This window comes from Harmonia axyridis, chromosome X (assembly GCF_914767665.1).
Source record: "Harmonia axyridis chromosome X, icHarAxyr1.1, whole genome shotgun sequence".
NCBI lineage: Eukaryota > Metazoa > Arthropoda > Insecta > Coleoptera > Coccinellidae > Harmonia > Harmonia axyridis.
In genome coordinates, this window is record NC_059508.1 from 36902673 (window position 1) to 36910172 (window position 7500).

At 41.0% G+C, this 7500-nt stretch overlaps 1 non-coding gene across 1 annotated transcript; it reads left to right on the plus strand.

The window, feature by feature from the left end:
* Positions 1 to 1609: 1609 nt before the first annotated feature.
* LOC123688374 lies at positions 1610 to 1728 on the plus strand. Its single transcript, XR_006749900.1, has one exon. It is a non-coding gene; the product is annotated as a 5S ribosomal RNA (ribosomal RNA).
* The last annotated feature ends 5772 nt before the right edge of the window (positions 1729 to 7500 follow it).

Here is a 7500-nt window from a genome sequence, read left to right on the forward strand (position 1 = left end):
ATGATAACCAACAATCAGAATCATTATTTATCATTTATTTCAATTTTTATAATGAAAAACGTTCACGTCCTTTCGCGCCTCTCGATCGTCGTTTACGTGATGCATCGGTCAGCCCTAGTTTACGTGGTGCATCGGTAAGATCGAGTTCACGTTCTGCATCGGTCTGCCCGAGTTTACGTGGTGCATCGGTAAGATCGAGATTACGTGGTGCATCGGTAAGATCGAGTTCACGTTCTGCATCGGTCTGCCTGAGTTTACGTGGTGCATCGGTATGATCGAGTTTACGTTCTGCATCGGTGTGATCTAGTTTACGTTGTGCATCGGTAAGATCGAGATTACGTGAAGCATCGGTATGATCGAGTTTACGTTCTGCATCGGTCTGGACTCTGAGATATATTTTCGACGTGAAAATGTTCCGATACAACTTTTGAACCAGGATAGTTAGAGAGATGATTTTTTCTGGGATGTACGTTGATTGGGGAATGGATTGTGGGAAATAACTTGCCATGACCGAGGTGTTCTCGAATTTTTTTTTTTTTTCGAAAAATATTTTCTGATTTTGGATTTCACTCAAATTTGATTTCGTTGCCTTCTAATGTGTTCTAAAAGAGTAAATCAGTAATCAGAATCGAAAAATATTTTTCGGATTTTTTTTTTTTTGAAAAAAAATTTTCTGATTTTGGAATTTCCTCAAATTTGATTTGGTTGCCTTCTAATGTGTTTTTAAAGCGTAAATCAGTAATCAGAATCAATATTCATTGTCGACTTTAATTTTTATAAGGAAAAATGTTCACGTCCTTAAACGCCTCCCCATCATTAGCCCGAGTCCAAGTCGATGTCAGTCCCGAGCGGACGGTGTCAGATACTACCTATCGCCCCGGTCTGGACTTGGCGAGGTATTTCGACGTGAAATGTTCCGATACAACTTTTGAACCAGGATAGTTAGAGAGATGATTTCTTCTATGTTGTACGTTGATTGTGGAATGGATTGTGGGAAATAACTTGCCATGACCCAGGTGTTCTTGAATTTTTTTTTTTTTTGAAAAAAATTTTCTGATCTTGAAATTTCCTCAAATCTGATTGCGTTGCCTTCTAATGTGTACTAAAAGAGTAAATCAGTAATCAGAATCAATATTCATTGTCGACTTTAATTTTTATAAGGAAAAATGTTCACGTCCTTAAACGCCTCTCCATCGTTACCCCGACTCCAAGACGATGTTAGACCGGAGCGGACGGTGTCAAATGCGACCGATCTCCCCGGTCTGGACTTAGCGAGATATTCCGACGTGAAATGTTCCGATACAAAAATTTAACTGTGATAGTTAGAGAGATGGTTCCTTTTGTGATGTACGTTGATTGTGTAATAGAATATGGAAATAAACTTGAGATGACCGAGGTCTTCTGGGATTTTTTTTTTTTTTCGAAAAATATTTTTCGATTTCGGAAATCCCTCAAATTTCATTGAGATATGTCCTAATGTGTTCTTAAAACTTAAATCAACAATCAGAATTAATATCCAAAAGTTATTTCATTTTTTATAAGGAAAAACGTTCACGTCCTTTCCGCTCCCAAAAAGTGAGATATCATAGAAAATATCGCTATATTTGTTGTTTACGGCCATACCACGCTGAAATTGCCAGTTCTCGTCAGAACACTGAAGCCAAGCAGCGTCGGGCGCGGTTAGTACTTGGATGGGTGACCGCTTGGGAACACCGCGTGCTGTAAGCTTTTTTTTTACGTTCTGCATCGGTCTGCCGAGATAACGTGGTGCATCGGTATGATCGAGTTTACGTTCTGCATCGGTAAGATCGAGATTACGTGATGCATCGGTAAGATTGAGATTACGTGGTGCATCGGTAAGATCGAGTTTACGTGGTGCATCGGTAAGATCCAATTCACGTTCTGCATCGGTAAGATCCAGTTCACGTGGTGCATCGGTAAGATCGAGATTACGTGGTGCATCGGTAAGATCGAGTTTACGTGGTGCATCGGTAAGATCCAATTCACGTTCTGCATCGGTAAGATCCAGTTCACGTGGTGCATCGGTAAGATTGAGATTACGTGGTGCATCGGTAAGATCGAGTTTACGTGGTGCATCGGTAAGATCCAATTCACGTTCTGCATCGGTAAGATCCAGTTCACGTGGTGCATCGGTAAGATTGAGATTACGTGGTGCATCGGTAAGATCGAGTTTACGTGGTGCATCGGTAAGATCCAATTCACGTTCTGCATCGGTAAGATCCAGTTCACGTGGTGCATCGGTAAGATCGAGATTACGTGGTGCATCGGTAAGATCGAGTTTACGTGGTGCATCGGTAAGATCCAATTCACGTTCTGCATCGGTAAGATCCAGTTCACGTGGTGCATCGGTAAGATTGAGATTACGTGGTGCATCGGTAAGATCCAGTTCACGTGGTGCATCGGTAAGATGGAGATTACGTGGTGCATCGGTAAGATCGAGATTACGTGGTGCATCGGTAAGATCTACTTTACGTTCTGCATCGGTCTGCCCTTGTTTACGTGGTGCATCGGTAAGATCGAGATTACGTGAAGCATCGGTATGATCGAGTTTACGTTCTGCATCGGTCTGCCCGATATTACGTGGTGCATCGGTCTGCCCTAGTTTACGTGGTGCATCGGTTTGGACTTAGAGATATATTTTCGACGTGAAAATGTTCCGATACAACTTTTGAACCAGGATAGTTAGAGAGATGATTTTTTCTGGGATGTACGTGGATCGGGGAATGGATTGTGGGAAATAACTTGCCATGACCGAGGTGTCCTCGAATTTTTTTTTTTTTCGAAAAAAATTTTCTGATTGTGGAATTTTCTCAAATTTGATTTGGTTGCCTCCTAATGTGTTCTAAAAGAGTAAATCAGTAATCGGAATCGAAAAATATTTTTCGGATTTTTTTTTTTTTCGAAAAAAATTTTCTGATCGTGGAATTTCCTCAAATTCGATTTGGTTGCCTTCTAATGTGTTTTTAAAGCGTAAATCAGTAATCAGAATCAATATTCATTGTCGACTTTAATTTTTATAAGGAAAAATGTTCACGTCCTTAAACGCCTCCCCATCATCAGCCCGAGTCCAAGTCGATGTCAGTCCCGAGCGGACGGTGTCAGATACTACCTATCGCCGAGGTCTGGACTTGGCGAGATATTACGACGTGAAATGTTCCGATACAACTTTTGAACCAGGATAGTTAGAGAGATGATTTCTTCTATGTTGTACGTTGATTGTGGAATGAAATACGGAAAATAACTCGCCATGACCGAGGTGATTACGATTTTTTTTTTTTTTCGAAAAAAATTTTCTGATCGTGGAATTTTCTCAAATTTGATTTGGTTGCCTCCTTATATGTTCTAGTAGCGATAATCAACAATCAGAATCAAAATCCATGGTCGGGTTTGATTTTTATAAGGAAAAATGTTCACGTCCTTTTTTACAACCCCGACTCATTGACGATGTTAGAACCGAGCCGGCGGTGTCAGATACGACCGATCGCCCCGGTCCCGATCGTCATTTACGTTGTGCATCGGTCTGCCCGAGATTACGTGGTGCATCGGTATGATCGAGTTTACGTGGTGCATCGGTAAGATCCAATTCACGTTCTGCATCGGTAAGATCCAATTCACGTTCTGCATCGGTAAGATCCAGTTCACGTGGTGCATCGGTAAGATGGAGATTACGTGGTGCATCGGTAAGATCGAGATTACGTGGTGCATCGGTAAGATCTACTTTACGTTCTGCATCGGTCTGCCCTTGTTTACGTGGTGCATCGGTAAGATCGAGATTACGTGAAGCATCGGTATGATCGAGTTTACGTTCTGCATTGGTCTGCCCGATATTACGTGGTGCATCGGTCTGCCCTAGTTTACGTGGTGCATCGGTTTGGACTTAGAGATATATTTTCGACGTGAAAATGTTCCGATACAACTTTTGAACCAGGATAGTTAGAGAGATGATTTTTTCTGGGATGTACGTGGATCGGGGAATGGATTGTGGGAAATAACTTGCCATGACCGAGGTGTCCTCGAATTTTTTTTTTTTTCGAAAAAAATTTTCTGATTGTGGAATTTTCTCAAATTTGATTTGGTTGCCTCCTAATGTGTTCTAAAAGAGTAAATCAGTAATCGGAATCGAAAAATATTTTTCGGATTTTTTTTTTTTTCGAAAAAAATTTTCTGATCGTGGAATTTCCTCAAATTCGATTTGGTTGCCTTCTAATGTGTTTTTAAAGCGTAAATCAGTAATCAGAATCAATATTCATTGTCGACTTTAATTTTTATAAGGAAAAATGTTCACGTCCTTAAACGCCTCCCCATCATCAGCCCGAGTCCAAGTCGATGTCAGTCCCGAGCGGACGGTGTCAGATACTACCTATCGCCGAGGTCTGGACTTGGCGAGATATTACGACGTGAAATGTTCCGATACAACTTTTGAACCAGGATAGTTAGAGAGATGATTTCTTCTATGTTGTACGTTGATTGTGGAATGAAATACGGAAAATAACTCGCCATGACCGAGGTGATTACGATTTTTTTTTTTTTTCGAAAAAAATTTTCTGATCGTGGAATTTTCTCAAATTTGATTTGGTTGCCTCCTTATATGTTCTAGTAGCGATAATCAACAATCAGAATCAAAATCCATGGTCGGGTTTGATTTTTATAAGGAAAAATGTTCACGTCCTTTTTTACAACCCCGACTCATTGACGATGTTAGAACCGAGCCGGCGGTGTCAGATACGACCGATCGCCCCGGTCCCGATCGTCATTTACGTTGTGCATCGGTCTGCCCGAGATTACGTGGTGCATCGGTATGATCGAGTTTACGTGGTGCATCGGTAAGATCCAATTCACGTTCTGCATCGGTAAGATCCAATTCACGTTCTGCATCGGTAAGATCCAGTTCACGTGGTGCATCGGTAAGATGGAGATTACGTGGTGCATCGGTAAGATCGAGATTACGTGGTGCATCGGTAAGATCTACTTTACGTTCTGCATCGGTCTGCCCTTGTTTACGTGGTGCATCGGTAAGATCGAGATTACGTGAAGCATCGGTATGATCGAGTTTACGTTCTGCATCGGTCTGCCCGATATTACGTGGTGCATCGGTCTGCCCTAGTTTACGTGGTGCATCGGTTTGGACTTAGAGATATATTTTCGACGTGAAAATGTTCCGATACAACTTTTGAACCAGGATAGTTAGAGAGATGATTTTTTCTGGGATGTACGTGGATCGGGGAATGGATTGTGGGAAATAACTTGCCATGACCGAGGTGTCCTCGAATTTTTTTTTTTTTCGAAAAAAATTTTCTGATTGTGGAATTTTCTCAAATTTGATTTGGTTGCCTCCTAATGTGTTCTAAAAGAGTAAATCAGTAATCGGAATCGAAAAATATTTTTCGGATTTTTTTTTTTTTCGAAAAAAATTTTCTGATCGTGGAATTTCCTCAAATTCGATTTGGTTGCCTTCTAATGTGTTTTTAAAGCGTAAATCAGTAATCAGAATCAATATTCATTGTCGACTTTAATTTTTATAAGGAAAAATGTTCACGTCCTTAAACGCCTCCCCATCATCAGCCCGAGTCCAAGTCGATGTCAGTCCCGAGCGGACGGTGTCAGATACTACCTATCGCCGAGGTCTGGACTTGGCGAGATATTACGACGTGAAATGTTCCGATACAACTTTTGAACCAGGATAGTTAGAGAGATGATTTCTTCTATGTTGTACGTTGATTGTGGAATGAAATACGTAAAATAACTCGCCATGACCGAGGTGATTACGATTTTTTTTTTTTTTCGAAAAAAATTTTCTGATCGTGGAATTTTCTCAAATTTGATTTGGTTGCCTCCTTATATGTTCTAGTAGCGATAATCAACAATCAGAATCAAAATCCATGGTCGGGTTTGATTTTTATAAGGAAAAATGTTCACGTCCTTTTTTACAACCCCGACTCATTGACGATGTTAGAACCGAGCCGGCGGTGTCAGATACGACCGATCGCCTCGGTCCCGATCGTCATTTACGTTGTGCATCGGTCTGCCCGAGATTACGTGGTGCATCGGTCTGGACTTAGAGATATATTTTCGACGTGAAAATGTTCCGATACAACTTTTGAACTAGGATAGTTAGAGAGATGATTTTTTCTGGGATGTACGTTGATTGGGGAATGGATTGTGGGAAATAACTTGCCATGACCGAGGTGTTCTCGAATTTTTTTTTTTTTTTCGAAAAAAATTTTCTGATTGTGGAATTTTCTCAAATTTGATTTGGTTGCCTCCTAATGTGTTCTAATAGCGATAATCAACAATCAGAATCAAAATCCATGGTCGGGTTTGATTTTTATAAGGAATAATGTTCACGTCCTTTTTCGCCTATGTTCTTTTTCGACGTGAAAAGTTCCGATACAACTTTTGAACCAGGATAGTTAGAGAGATGATTTTTTCTGGGATGTATGTTGATTGACGTACGAAACTTGGAAAAAAAATAGAAAAGACCGAGGTACTCTAGAAAAAAAATTTATTGAAAATATTTTTTTGATTTCGGAATTAATTCGAAATTCATTCAGATGTCTTCTATCAATATCGCGAAAGAAAAATCAATAATCAGAATCGATATTCATCTAAGATTATTTCCTTTTGGATTGTGTTAACATTCGGTACGATCTTGTCTACGTGATGCATCGGTTTGTTTCTCGGCTCTTGTGAGCAAGTTGGACACTCGAGACGGCCTCCATCGATCGGATTAGGCGGGCTTTAATGTTAACGTGCTGTATCGGTGTGATCTTGTTTACGTCATGCATCGGTATAGCTTTAAATCGCGCCGTAAAGTCGTTCACGTCATGCATCGGTATCTTAAATCGCGCCGAAAAGTCGTTCACGTCATGCATCGGTATCTTAAATCGCGCCGTAAAGTCGTTCACGTCATGCATCGGTATCTTAAATCGAGCCGAAAAGTCGTTCACGTCATGCATCGGTGGCACAAAAAAAAGACGCCGATGCATGACGTGAGCCGACTTTTCGGCGCGATTTAAGATACCGATGCATGACGTGAACGACTTTACGGCGCGATTTAAGATACCGATGCATGACGTGAACCGACTTTTCGGCATGAAGTCAGCTAAAATTATCGTGTGCATCTTGGGTCGGTCCACGTACCGTAGATCAGAGAGGGACGACGTACATACATCGGATACATTTGTATCCAACAAGTTACGATCGTCGTCTGATCCAGCGGTAATCGGACCTACTCTCGTGAATTTATTTTGCCCCTTGAATAATTTTGTACCGATGCACGACGTGAAGTCGACTTTTCGGCATGGTTTAAGCTAAAATTATCGTGTGCATCTTGGGTAGGCCCACTTACTACAGATCAGAGAGGGACGACGTACATACATCGGATACATTCGTATCCAACAAGTTACAATCGTCGTCTGATCCAGCGGTAATCGGACCTACTCTCGTGAATTTATTTTGCCCCTTGAATAACTTTGTACC